The sequence below is a fragment of the Colobus angolensis genome, unplaced genomic scaffold (genome assembly GCF_000951035.1).
Source record: "Colobus angolensis palliatus isolate OR3802 unplaced genomic scaffold, Cang.pa_1.0 Scaffold100, whole genome shotgun sequence".
Taxonomy (NCBI): Eukaryota; Metazoa; Chordata; class Mammalia; order Primates; family Cercopithecidae; genus Colobus; species Colobus angolensis.
The window spans coordinates 9,890,188-9,903,550 of record NW_012110920.1 but is presented as its reverse complement, the minus strand read 5'-3'; the positions used below and the strand labels follow the sequence as shown (position 1 = coordinate 9,903,550).

Here is a 13,363-nt window from a genome sequence, read left to right as displayed (position 1 = left end):
TACTTTATCCTCAGTCCCTAGAACAGTGTCTGGCACAAATTAGGAACTCAGGAAACGTTTCCTGGCTGATTGAATAAATGTTGGGACATGGAATATACTTTCCCAGAAGTAGTGGTGGAACTTACCTCATTCCTCTCGAGACCAATAGCTATGTCCTTGGGCAGTGGCTCACAAACTTAAGAGTTTCTTGCAGCAACCTTAGTTGGTTGCTGTGGAATAATCTTTAGAAATGCAAGAGGGTAATAATACAGTATATTTATCCAGCCTGACCAACATGGTGAAACCTCGTCTCTACTAAAAAATATAAAAATTAGCCAAGCATGGTGGCACATGCCTATAGTCCCAGCTACTTAGGAGGCTGAGGCAGGAAAATTGCTTGAACCCGGGAGGTGGAGGTTACAATGAGGCAAGATTGCGTCATTGCACTCCAGTCTGGGCAGCAGAGTGAGACTCCATCTCAAAAGAAAAAAAAAAATACAGTATATTTTGCTGGATATATTCCGTAAGAATTGGAAGGCACTGTATTCTTTTCCTTTGCATACCTGTGCGAGAGGAAGAAACACTCATTTACTCTTTATTCATTTAACAAATACAGGTGAGTGCTTACTTTATGTCAGGCACTCTTCTATGTGCTTGTCAATACAGTGATGAATAAAATTTTGCCTCAGAAAGCTTAGGTTTTGGTGTGCTGGCTCACGCCTGAAATCCTAACACTTTGATAGGCTGAAGCAGGAGGATCCCTTGAGCCCAGGAGTTTGAGACCAGTGTGGGCAACATAGAGAGGCCCCATCTCCATTTCTTAAAAAAAAAAAAAAAAAAAAAAAAAAAAAAAAAAAAGCTTACATTTCATTGGGTAGAGCTGGATAAACAAGTTAAAAAAATACTAAATGTCAGCTGGGTACAGTGGCTCATGCCTGTAATCCCAGCACTTTGGGAGGCAAAGGCGGGTGGATCATCTGAAGTCAGGAGTTCAAGACCAGCCGGACCAACATGATGAAATCCCACAAAAATTAGCTGGGCATGGTGGTGCACCCCTGTAATCTCAGCTACTCTGGAGGCTGAGGCAGGAGAATCGCTTGAACCCCGGAGGAGGTGGTTGCAGTGAGCAGAGATTTCACCACTACAGCCTGGGCAACAAGATCGAAACTCCATCTCAAAAAAAAAAAAAAAGTAAATGTCAGATCAGATAGTGATAAATGGGTAAGAGCTATGGGGAAACAGAAAACAGCAGGGTTGGGGATAGGAAGTGTTGGCTGGAGGGTGTATTGCTGCCCATAGAACTTGCTATTACTATTCAGGGCATGAGGGATGACCCAGGACTCCTGGGTTCCTTGAGGAGTCCAGTGTAAACAGGGATAAGGGACCAAATGAGATTAGTCCTGATGGTCGAACCTAGCGGTGGTCTAACCTGGTGGGGAGGCCTGTGTGTTGAGGGAAAGGAATGTTACAGATTTCACATAGAGTATTTGGAGTTCTGGGCATTCCTCTTTGCTTCTATTAATAATGACGTGAAGACTAGGAAAGAAGTTCTCTTAGAGATTTCCAGGCCCTCTTTTCAATCTTCAACTTGGAGATGTGGAGCCCGAAAGAGGGGCAGTTTATTTAAATACATGGAATTAAAAACACTTGGGTTCAAGTTTTGCCTCTGTCATTTGCCTCTGTTCAAGTGCTGGGATTACAGGCATGAGCCACTGTACCTGGCTGACATTTACTATTTTTAAACTTGTTTATCTGGTCTACCCAATGAAATAAAGATACAATACTAAAAGCATAGTATCATGCTTTTAGTAATTTGACTTTTTTTTTTTTTTTTAGGAGGCAGAGTCTTGCTCTGTCACTGGGGCTGGAGTGCAGTGGTGTGATCATGGCTCACTGTATCCTCAACCTCCTGGGCTCGAGTGATCCTCCCACCTCTCGGCCTCTCGAGTAGCTAGGACTATAGGCATATGCCACCATGCCTGGCTAACTTTTGTATTTTTTTAATAGAGACTGGGTTTTGCCATGTTGCCTAGGTTGGTCTCAAACTCTTGACTTCAAGCAATCTGCCTGCCTCAGCCTCCCAAAGTGCTGGGATTACAGGCGTGAGCCACTGTGCTCAGCCATTTGGTGTTTTTTGTTTTGTTTTTTAATTTATTGAGTCTCACACTGTCACTTTGTCACAGGCTATGGTGCAGTGGCCTGATCTTGGCTCACTGCAACCTCTGCTGGCCAGGGTTCAAGCGATTCTCCTGCCTCAGCCTCCAGAGTAGCTGGGATTATAGGTGTGCACCACCACACCCGGCTAATTTTTTGTTTGTTTGTTTGTTTTTTGAGACAGTCTCGCTTTGTCGCCTAGGCTGGAGTGCAGTGACGTGATCTCGGCTCACTGCAAGCTCTGCCTCCCGGGTTCAACCGATTCTCCTGCCTCAGCTTACTGAGTAGCTGTGACTACAGGTGTGCGCCACCACGCCCAGCTAATTTTTGTATTTTTTTAGTAGCGATGGGGTTTCACCACGTTGGCCAGGATGGCCTCGAATTCCTGACCTCAGGTAATCCACCTGCCTCGGCCTCCCAGAGTGCTGGGATTACAGGTGTGAGCCACCGCGCCCGGCCCATTTGGTGTTTCTAAACCATAGTTCCTGTATCTGAAACACAATACTCTGCTCTCCAGGGTTATTTTAAAAACCATGAAATGTATTATAAGTTATATAACAAATACTTTTTATTTTTCAGATAATGCCATATTTGGATAAAGTGCATCTCCAGAGACAAAGACACACAGAAATACATTCTCTTTGATTCTTCTTCAGTGTCTAAATTATTTACAAATTATTAATTATAAACAAAACTAAACAAAAGTATTCACTAGATCCCTCAAAAAACATTAAGTCACATAAAACACATTACATCTTTATTCATTCCATTCTGTCATTTAGACTTAGATGATTTGAAGAGAGGATTTGAGTTTTTTAGATACTTTCAAAGATGAATTCCTAAGAGTTTACTTTACAATGATTCCCCCGCCCGGCTTTTTTTTTTTTTTTTGAGATGGAGTCTGGCTCTGTTCCCCAGGCTGGAATGCAGTGGCACGATCTCGGTTCACTGCAACCTCCGCCTCCTGGGTTTAAGCAATTCTCCTGTCTCAGCCTCCTGAGAAGCTGGGACTACAGGCTCATGCCACCACGCCCAGCTAACTTTTGTATTTTTAGTAGAGATGGCATTTCACCATGTTGCTCAGGCTGGTCTTGAACTCCTGACCTCAGGTGATCCACTTGCCTTGGCATCCCAAAGTGCTGGGATTACAGGCGTGAGCCACCACGCCTGGGCGATCTTCTCCTTAGTAATCTAAAATGTTTAAATAATAGTTTATATTTGTTTCCATAACTCAGTGGAATATATTGACCAACCCCACTGATCAGGTTGAAGGCTAAAATGTTAACACTTGCTTCTAAATGATAGATTAACTTCCTCTGTTAAAGTTATAGTTTCGATGATTTGAATAAGGAGATATTTGAGAGGCTAATGTAAGGTGCCTAGAGACAGGGCTTTCCGTTACATTACATTGTCCATCCCCACAGTGGTGGTGGTTAGAATTATCTCATGGCCGCATCCTGTTTGGCTATTATCACCTCTGTTTCATTGCTTCTTGGATCACAGTCTTTTCAAATCTTTTTTTTTTTCAGACGGAGTCTCACTCTGTTGCTCAGGCTGGGGTGCAGTAGTGTGATCTTGGCTCGCTGCAACCTCTGCCTCCTAGGTTCAAGCAATTCTCATCTCAGCCTCCTGAGTAGCTGGGACTACAGGTGTGTGCCACCACGCCAGGCTAATTTCTTGTATTTTTAGTAGAGATGGGGGTTTCACCATGTTGCCCAGGCTGGTCTCGAACTCCTGACCTCGGGTGATCTGCCCGTCTCAGCCCCACCAAGTGCTGGGATTACAGGCATGAGCCTCTTCAAATCTTAACTTGGCTTATGTTCCTTTGTGTGGTTAAGAACCTAGTCCATATGCCAAGCAGAGCACTGCCTGGCCTGGAACCCCGAGCTTCTTGGCATTTGTATTTATTTCAATAAGACATTCACTTTTTATTTGGTTGCCCTCTACTTCCACAGGAAGCTCAGATTCATAGAAAGCCAAAGCGTTCTGATATTTGAAGGGATATGGATAAGTCAGCTGGCTTAAAACCCTATGTCAGCCAGAACTATATGGTAGGGCACAGTATGGATAAGACTCCTCAACCATGAGAATATGTTTTTAAAAAGTCATAATAAACAACACAGAACTACAGCTAATTTTTCACTTCCCAAAAGGCAAATACCTAGCCAGGCAGTGGTGGCAGACAGCTATAGTCCCAGCTACTCAGGAGGCTGGAGTGGGAGGATCACTTGAGTCCAGGAGTTCAAGGCTGTAGTGTGCCAGGATCATGCCTGTGAATAGCCACCGCCCTCCACCCTGTGTAATGTGGCGAAAGTCTGCCTTTTTTTTTTTTTTTTTTTGAGACAGGGTCTCATTCTGTCACCCAGCCTTGAGTGCAGTGGCATGATCATGGCTCACTGCAGCTGGACTTCCCGGGCTCAGATGATTCTCCCACCTCAGCCTTCTGAGTAGCTGGGATTACAAGGGTATGCCTGGCTAATTTTTGTATTTTTAGTAGAGATGGGGTTTCGCCATGTTGCTAGTCTTTAACTCCTGGCCTTAAGCAATCCACCCTCCTCAGCCTCCCAAAGTGCTGGGATTACAGGCATGAGCCACTTTGTCTGGCCTGTTTTTGTTTGTTTGTTTGTTTTAAAGCAAATACCTAGTGTCAAGAACTGTAAAGGATTATCCTGGCATGGCGGTCATGGGCACCTATAGAAGACATGCGGCTCCTGGTTCAGAGGCAAAAGGATTTTACTACTTAGAGCATAGCAAGGAACATAAGCCTCATGTTCGGGTTGGTTCCCCTTGCCCTCCCCCACTCCCTCAAGATTCATGGGTCGATGTGAAGATATCCAGGTAGATGCCACACACGTGGAGGTTGTGCCTCATAGCTGAGGAATCCTGAGCTTAAAGAAACCCAACCTTTGCCCAGAAGGAGACATTATCTTCATTATAGTGGATGGTAAACAGACCTGCCCTCTGCTCCAGAGGGTCACGATCTTCCAAAGAGATTATCTGGAACAAAGGTTGTCAGTGCCTTTGCTCCCTAGATGTGCAGAAACATGGAAGTCCTGTAGAGAATTATCTCCCCACACTCAGAAGTTCAAATAAAGACTATCAAATACAGTATTATTTCTTTGGCTCTAGCTGGGATGAATAATAGGAAATAAACACATAGGTGGTAAAGGAGTGTCAGGGTATAGACGGTACATTTCTTTTTCTATTTGAGACAGGGTCTTACTCTGTTGCCCAGGCTGGAGTGCTGTGGGGTGATCATGGCTCAGTGCAGCCTCAACCTCTCCTGCTCAAGCAATTGTCCCACCTCAGCCTCCTAAGTAGCTGGGAAGACAGGTGTGCACCACCATGCCCACCTAATATTTTTACTTTAGCTATGTTGACCAGCCTGGTTTCAAACTCCTGGCTTCAAGCAATCCTCCCACCTCAGCTTCCCAAAGTGCTGGGATTACAAATGTGAGCCACCACACCTAGCTGGACAGTACAATTAACACATTCTCTAACCTCAGCTCTCTCTAACCCTATCCACCCTCCTCCCCTATGTGCCTCTGGTTTTATAGAACTACTTGTGACTCGCTCTACTTGTGAACTTGCCTTATTCTGTTACCTCCTCTTTACCTAACTTCAATTTGTGCAAGATTTAATTTGATACCACCTCCTTCTAGAAACCTTCCCTCACCCTGATCCCACTGTTAAATATAACAAACCCCAAGTTTTCTCTTCAAAGCATCAGTATGTTAGCATGTTTTTTTTTTTTTTTTTTTTTTTTGAGAAGGAGTCTGGCTGTATCGCCCAGGCTAGAGCGCAGTGGTGTGATCTTGGCTTACTGCCAGCTCCGCCCCCTGGGTTCATGCCATTCTTCTGCCTCAGCTTCCCAAGTAGCTGGGACTACAGGTGCCCACCACCACACCCAGCTAAATTTTTTTTTTCTTTTTTTGGTATTTTTAGTAGAGATGGGGTTTCATGGTGTTAGCCAGGATGGTCTCAATCTCCTGACTTCGTGATCCACCCACCTTGGACTCCCAAAGTGCTGGGATTACAAGTGTGAGCCACCGCACGCAGACTGTTTTTTTTCTTTCTTTTTATTTTTTTGAGATAGAGTCTTGCTTTGTCACCCAGGTTGGAGTGCAGTGGCGCAGTCTTGGCTCACTGCAACCTCCTTCTCCTGGGTTCATGCAATTTTTCTGCCTCAGCCTCCCGAGTAGCTGGGATTACAGGCATGTGCCACCACACCTGGCTAATTTTTGTATTTTTAGTGGAGACAGGGTTTCACCATATTGGTCAGGCTGGTCTTGAACTCCTGACCTCAAGTGATCCGCCCACCTCAGCCTCCCAAAGTGTTGGGATTACAGGCGTGAGCCACCATGTTCGGCCGAGTAGGTTATTATGTTCAGCTCTCTTATTCTTTGATTCTCCATTTTAAAGTTTAACTTCCTGGTTCTCTTCACCCCCTTGCCTCTAGTTTCAGTAAACAACTTTCCCGCCGGTCCTAGTTAGTGGTTCACATCTGTTCCCCTGGTCACCTGCTTCATCCTGACTCAAGTCACCTTTAGTTACTTGTTCCTAACCATCTTTCCCACCAAACTACTTACCCTGCCACTCCAGCTCATACTCCTGCTCTTTTTAAAATAGACAATTGGAATTAGCTTAGACTGTGCTGTCCAACCCTAGGCAATAGGGGAACAACACAGCAGTAAGGGCTACCTGCATCAGGAATAAGAACTCCTTCCCTTCCCCTGTCCAGGTGTGCTCTCGTCATTGTTCCATCTGTGAGGGGCACCCTTTCTGCAGAAAGTAAAAATTGCCTTGCTGAGAAAATTAAATTTATGTTGGAGTGCTATTTCTTTGCGGCACTGGGGAACAAGCATTTGCATTTCTAACACCACCTTAGGCATTTTCTACTTTATCCTCCTCTATACACCCTACAACAGTCTCAGGCTAAAACCAGAAACTCAAAAGTCACAAGACAATATATCTGTTGGGACTCTGACCTTACCTGAAATGGCAGAAAGTCCATATGCTCTCTACCTACTCCCAGGAGTGTTTCATATCTGTCAATGCATGGGTTTCCTCAGTAACACTAAATCACAGACACTTTCCTCCTTTTCTGCCCTGGCTCCCTGCGAAGCCCAAAGGCAGTCTGCTGGCAGAATTCTTTCTTGCTTGGGGAGGTCAGTCTTTTTCTATTTCTAAGGCCTTCAACTGATTGGATAAAGCCAACCCACTTTACAGAGGGTAATGTGCTTCACTCACAGTCCACTCATTTAAATGTTAATCTAATTTACAATATACCTTCACAGAAACATATAGAATAATGTTTAACCAACTAGCTGAGTAATGTAGCCTCACCAAGTTGACACATCAAATTAACCATCACAGAAGCTGTCCCACAGAATAACCCTTTACCTTATACTGGGGGATTCTCTGGCATCTGAAAGACCCAGGCCAAAGCTCATGATTTCCAATTCCCCTCTCTGAATTCCACTGGGGTGGATGGACTCTGGCCTTGAGAACCAGAGAGGAGTAGAGGGGGCCCCACATGAAACCCATTATCCTCAGCTCTACCATGTGACTCAGGAAATCCACAGGGCAGCCACGGTAGGCTTCTGGGAAATTTAGTAAAGCACAAGGCTGGCTGGCACTCTGGAGGAATTGTAAGAAATTTGCTATTTGTGGCTGGGTGTGGTGACTCATGCCTGCAATCCCAGCACTTTGGGAGGCTGAGGCTGGAGGATGGCTTGAGGCCAGGAGTTCAAGACAAGCTTGGGCAACACAGCGAGATCCTGTCCCTAAACATAAACTAATATTTAAATAAAAACAAATTTTATGTCTGGCCGCAATGGCTCATGCCTGTAATCCCAGCATTTTGGGAGGCTGAGGTGGGATGATTGCTTGAGCTCAGGAGTTCAAGACCAGCCTGAGTAACATGGCGAAACCCTGACTCTACTACAAATACAAAAATTAGCCAGGAATGGTGCCCTGTGCCTGTGGTCCCAGCTACTTGGGAGGCTGAGGTGGGAGGATGGCTTGACCCAGGGAGGCAGAGGTTGCAGTGAGCCAAGACGGCGCCACTGCATTCCAGCCTGGATTGTCCATCTGTCGAGTGAGATCCCATCTCAAACAAACAGACAAACAAACAAACAAACAAAAAACATACCCCCCCATTAAAACCAAATTACTATTTTATTAACAGCTTTAGCTCTTTCTCTTTCTCTCTTTCTCTTTCCTTCTCCTCTCTCCTCCTCTCTCTTCCTCTCTCCTCTCCTCTCCTCTCCTCTCCCCTTCCTTTCTCTTCTCTTCTCTTCTCTTTTCGTGGGGCTGCCCCAAAGGGCCTCATGAGCACCTGTGCACAACGGCCAGATGGCCTAATTCACACAGCACAATGGGGACACGTCCACAGCCTCTCATCTCACGGTCCAGGCTCAGCTCGCCCAATGCGTGTGGAGTCCTCCTGGGGACTACTGTTGATAATGGCATTCACCAGGACCTACAGAGAATCCTCTCCTGTGAGCAGGTGAATGGTCTCGAAGGCATGCTTGGCGATGCACAAGGTCGCGAGTTTCTTGCAGTTGTTGCGGCCATGTGTCATCATGGAGTGAGTGAGGCACTCCACAATGGGGCCCTGAACTTTGCAGAAGCGTTTGGCAGCATACTGCCCTGCACTGTGAGGCAGGTGCTTGGCATACTTCTTCACTGCAGTGTAATCCTGTAAGGAAACGTCGTTGATCTGCACGCACATCATGGGTGCTACACTTGCCAAAGAGCTTGATGTCTGGGCTCTCTGTCCCCACAGATACTGCTCTCTCCCATTTGGTCCCTGAGGGCACAGCCTGAACATTTCTATTGCTTGGCGTGGACTGCGTGCTGCCCTGGCACAGACAGGAAATTAGATATTTCAATGATCGCTTTTAGGCTTCTTAACTTCTATCAATAATAAACGTTTCCATTTGGGTCTCAGATAAGAAAGTGAGAGGAAGCAGATTCAAATGATATTTGCCTGTAGAGTCCTTCTATAGGAAGCTACTGATTTCAGAAGGCCCCTGTTAAAATGGACTTCCCTGATAATATGTGTTCGTCAGTCCAGTAAATTTCCGTTTGGTGACAGGATTGCATTGAGAAGCTTCGTTGTGGTGGTGGAGGTAGCTGTGTGACATACCTCAAATCCAGAGAGGAACCTTGGTAAATGGGGTTATTGGAGATCTCTTGCGACCTTTGGGGATTGGGAAGAAGTTCCCCTAGGACTTGTTTTGTGTGGGGTTTTAGGCTACAATTTCAGACTCGATCCTTTGTTTGATTCCAGTGGGTGTATTCTTTCTGGTCAAATTAATTCCTGACTCCTGACTTTTCTTCTGAGTTTCCAACAAAAGGCTTTTTTTTTTTTTACAGAGTCTTGCTCAGTCACCCAGGCTCAGGTGCAGTGGCTTGATCTCATCTTACTTCAACCCCACCTCCCGGGTTCAAGTGATTCTCGTGCCTCAGCCTCCTGAGTACCTGGGACTACAGGCACACCCACCATGCCTGGCTACTTTTTGTATTTTTAGTAGAGATGGGTTTCACCATTTGGTCAGGCTGGTCTAGAACTCTATCTCAAGTGATCCTCCCGCCTTAGCCTCCCAAAGTGCTGGGATTACAGGCATAAGTCACCACTCCTGGCCTCAACAAGAGGGCTTTTTATAATGACACGAGTATTACATAAGCAGTGAATTGTGGCTATTGATGAATTGCAAGGCATAACTACCCCTAAGGGTTTAATGGCTCAAGACCATCTCTGGGGTTGAGGTTAAGCAATTCCTGGAAAATTCAAAGTTCTTATTCCCTATCCTGACATTTTAAAATCAGGAAAGAAGCCTCAAAATACATGAAAAATGGGAGTGAAAGAGAGGAAGGTAAGTTTTGATCTTAGGAATGGTGGAGTTTTGTGGACTGATTGCCTTCTCTATCAGTCAGAGTTTAGTTTTAAGAAACAGAAACCAACCTTGACTAATTTAAGCATACAAATTTATTAAATATATTAGGTAGCTCACATAATCTCCAAGAGGGTCAAAAACCAGGTGTATAGGTTATAGAGCTAGAAACAGTGCCCCAAATCAGGTCACAGGGCTGGTCCATGAAGACTCACTGCCTTGGGACACTGGATACAGCTACTAGGATCAATGCCACCACTGCCTCTGAAAATGGGTGCAGTTGCTACTTCCCACAACAGCACAAAGTCCCATGCAGTTGGTTTCTTTATATTCCTGGCTTCTGACTCAAAATCTGGGCTGGGTACCTCTGGTGGAACTTAAGTCGTGTATTTGCCATAATAGTGAGTAACACTGGGAAAGTAAGTATTTGGCATTTTCAGTTTCTAGGGTGGAAGATGGGTTCTGCTTCATAAAATGAGGGCTTTCTCACTTTATTATATGAAAAGTAGAACCAAAATATTAAAAAATGTTCATTGTAGTGTATCCCTTGGTTGCCCCCAAGTCAATATGTATCCTTCTTGCCATAAGAATTTAAAATGCTTTCACAAGTTTGATCAGCATCTTCCATAGCCTTCCAGTGTCACATCCTTTAAATTAATTGGAATTTTGCTGCCTGGAGACCTATGCAGGCCATATAACCAATGCCAGATTTCCCTGTCTTCCTTCCTTCCTATTTTCCTTCATTTTCCTAAGGGTCTCTTGATGACAACTACTTCAGGGTATTGATTGTCTCATTAAACAGGGTTCTTAAAAATGCAAGCATCATGACTGGGCATCACGCCTGTAATTGCAGCACTTTGGGAGGCTGAGCCTGGTGGATGACGTGAGGCCATGAGTTCGAGACCAGCCTGACCAACATGGAGAAATCCCATCTCTACTAAAAACACAACAATTAGCTGGGCGTGGTGGTGGGCACCTGTAATCCCAACTACTTAGGAGGCTGAGGCAGGAGAATTGCTTGAACCCAGGAGGTGGAGGTTGCAGTGAGCCAACATCGTACCAGTACACTTCAGCCTGGGTGACAGAGAGGGACTTTGTCTCAAGGAAAAAAAAAACAAAAAACAAGCATCAGAAACCAAATTTAGCTAATTTTTTTTTTTTTTTTTTTTTTACAGAATCTTGCTCTGTCACTCAGGCTGGAGTGTAGTGGCACAATCATGGCTCACTGTAGCCTTGACCTCCTGGGCCCAAGCGATCCTTCTACTTCAGCCTCCCGAGTAGCTGGGACCACAGGCATGCACCACCATGCCTGGCAAGTTTTTAAATGTTTTGTAGAGACAGAGTCTCCTTGTGTGGCTCAGGCTGGTCTTGAACTCCTAGGTTCAAGTGATCCCCCTGCCGTGGCCTCCCAAAGTGCTGGGATTATAGGTGCAAGCCACTGTGCCCAGCCAAATTTGGCTAATTTAAGCAGAAAAGGAATTTACTGAAGGATATTGAATAGTTCATAAAATCTCCAGGAGGGATGACAAAACAAACTCATGCCAGTAAACAAAAACCATAGAGACTCCACTGCCACAGACACCGGGCATAGACTGTGTGGCTAACACTGCCAACTTCTGCAAACTAGGCTCAGAATATTGCCATTAAAATCCCTGCCACACTGCCCACGCTTATGAGCATGGAGTATGCTCAGTCCTGGCTTTTAAAAATCAGTGTCCTGTTTGCAAGAGAGGCTGGAAAGTGATTGTTTGGCAGTTTTAACTTCTATAGTGGGAAGCAGGTTCTGCTTAATAAGGTGAGGCATTCCCCACACAAAGGGAACTCATATATGGGATGACCAAAAACAAAACAAAAACAACAAACCTGTCTAATGTCCATCCATGTGAACTGCAAGATCCCTTCTCCCTCCCTAATACTTCCCTCATTTATTGCCTGTACACTCAGAAGCCAGCCCCCCGCCAAATTCAGTTTCTGATTTGCAATATTCTAAGGATGGCCTGTGAAGGATGTCACTTAAGCTCATGTAGATAGCAGACTGGGAGGCATTGTGATACTTAGAAAACAGTGCTGGGATGGAAGTCAGGGTATTATAGTTCTAAATGTACAACACATTAGCTGTGAGAATTTATACAATTTAAATTACTTGGGCCTCAGAAGTAATCCACAGAAAAGTCTTGTGCACGAATTAGGCTCTTAGCACTTTCTGTTCTTACATGCTGTGCATGGTTCTCAACATGTACAACTGTTTTTTGAGACTGAATCTTGTCTTATTGCCCAGGCTGGAGTGCAGTGGCACAATCTTGGCTCACTGTAACCTCTACCTCCTGGGTTCAAGTGATTCTCCTGCTTCAGCCTCTTGAGTAGCTGGGACCACAGGTGCATGCCACCACGACCAGCTAATTTTTGTGTTTTTAGTAGAGGCAGGGTTTCGCCATGTTGGCCAGGCTGGTTTTGAACTCCTGACCTCAAGAGATCCACCCGCCTCGGCCTCCCAAAGTGCTAGGATTACAGGCATGAGCCACTGTGCCCAGCCCCAATATGTATAACTTAAACTACTGAACTGAGAAATGAGAAGTTATTTGTACCATTTTTAATACCTAAGGCATAAATACTACAGATTTTCATGAATTACAGGAATGCTCACCAAATAAGTCATCTTTTTTGGAGATATGTGTGTTTCAGAATTAGCCAAAGAGGAAGAGTTTCAGGAGGTCTTATTAGGGTATGTTTGCTTGGAGTCCAATGTTTAAACTTGTAGCAGTGGTAATCCTTGAATTATCTCATCTCTTTCCATTTTATCTTTTTGACTGACTCTGTAATGATCAGTACTGACTTTGTCATCATTTATAAAGGACAGTGAGATTTGTCTATGCTTGAAAAGCCAAGCTCTAACAAGCATAGAACAATCTCTGGAAACCCGTTCTAAGTTACTCTGATCCTATAAGTGAAATGAAAATTCACATACGCTGCTTTGAAGTATTCTGTCAAAAGCACAAAAGGGCAAGAAAGGGCAAAGGCAAGAAATTAAACTCTAAAGTATGAGTGTAGCTTGACCATGCAAAAACAGGATTCCTCTTTATGTTTAGTTTAGAAGGCAGGCTTGGAGAGGGGAAGGAAATGTACAACAGCAAAGTACGGAAGGGATTATGAAGGAAAATAGAGAACCAGAGGTAAAGAGCAAGCAGCAAAGTGATTAAATGAACTCTTAGTTACAAAATAATGAAAGAGGCCGGGCGCGGTGGCTCATACCTGTAATCCCAGCACTTTGGGAGGCCGAGATGGGCGGATCACGAGGTCAGGAGATCGAGACCATCCTGGCTAACACAGTG

General features: G+C 44.8%; 1 pseudogene; it reads right to left on the bottom strand.

Annotated features, from left to right (window-relative positions):
- Positions 1 to 8,452: 8,452 nt before the first annotated feature.
- On the bottom strand, positions 8,453 to 11,912 carry LOC105509538 (annotated as a pseudogene).
- Positions 11,913 to 13,363: the final 1,451 nt, after the last annotated feature.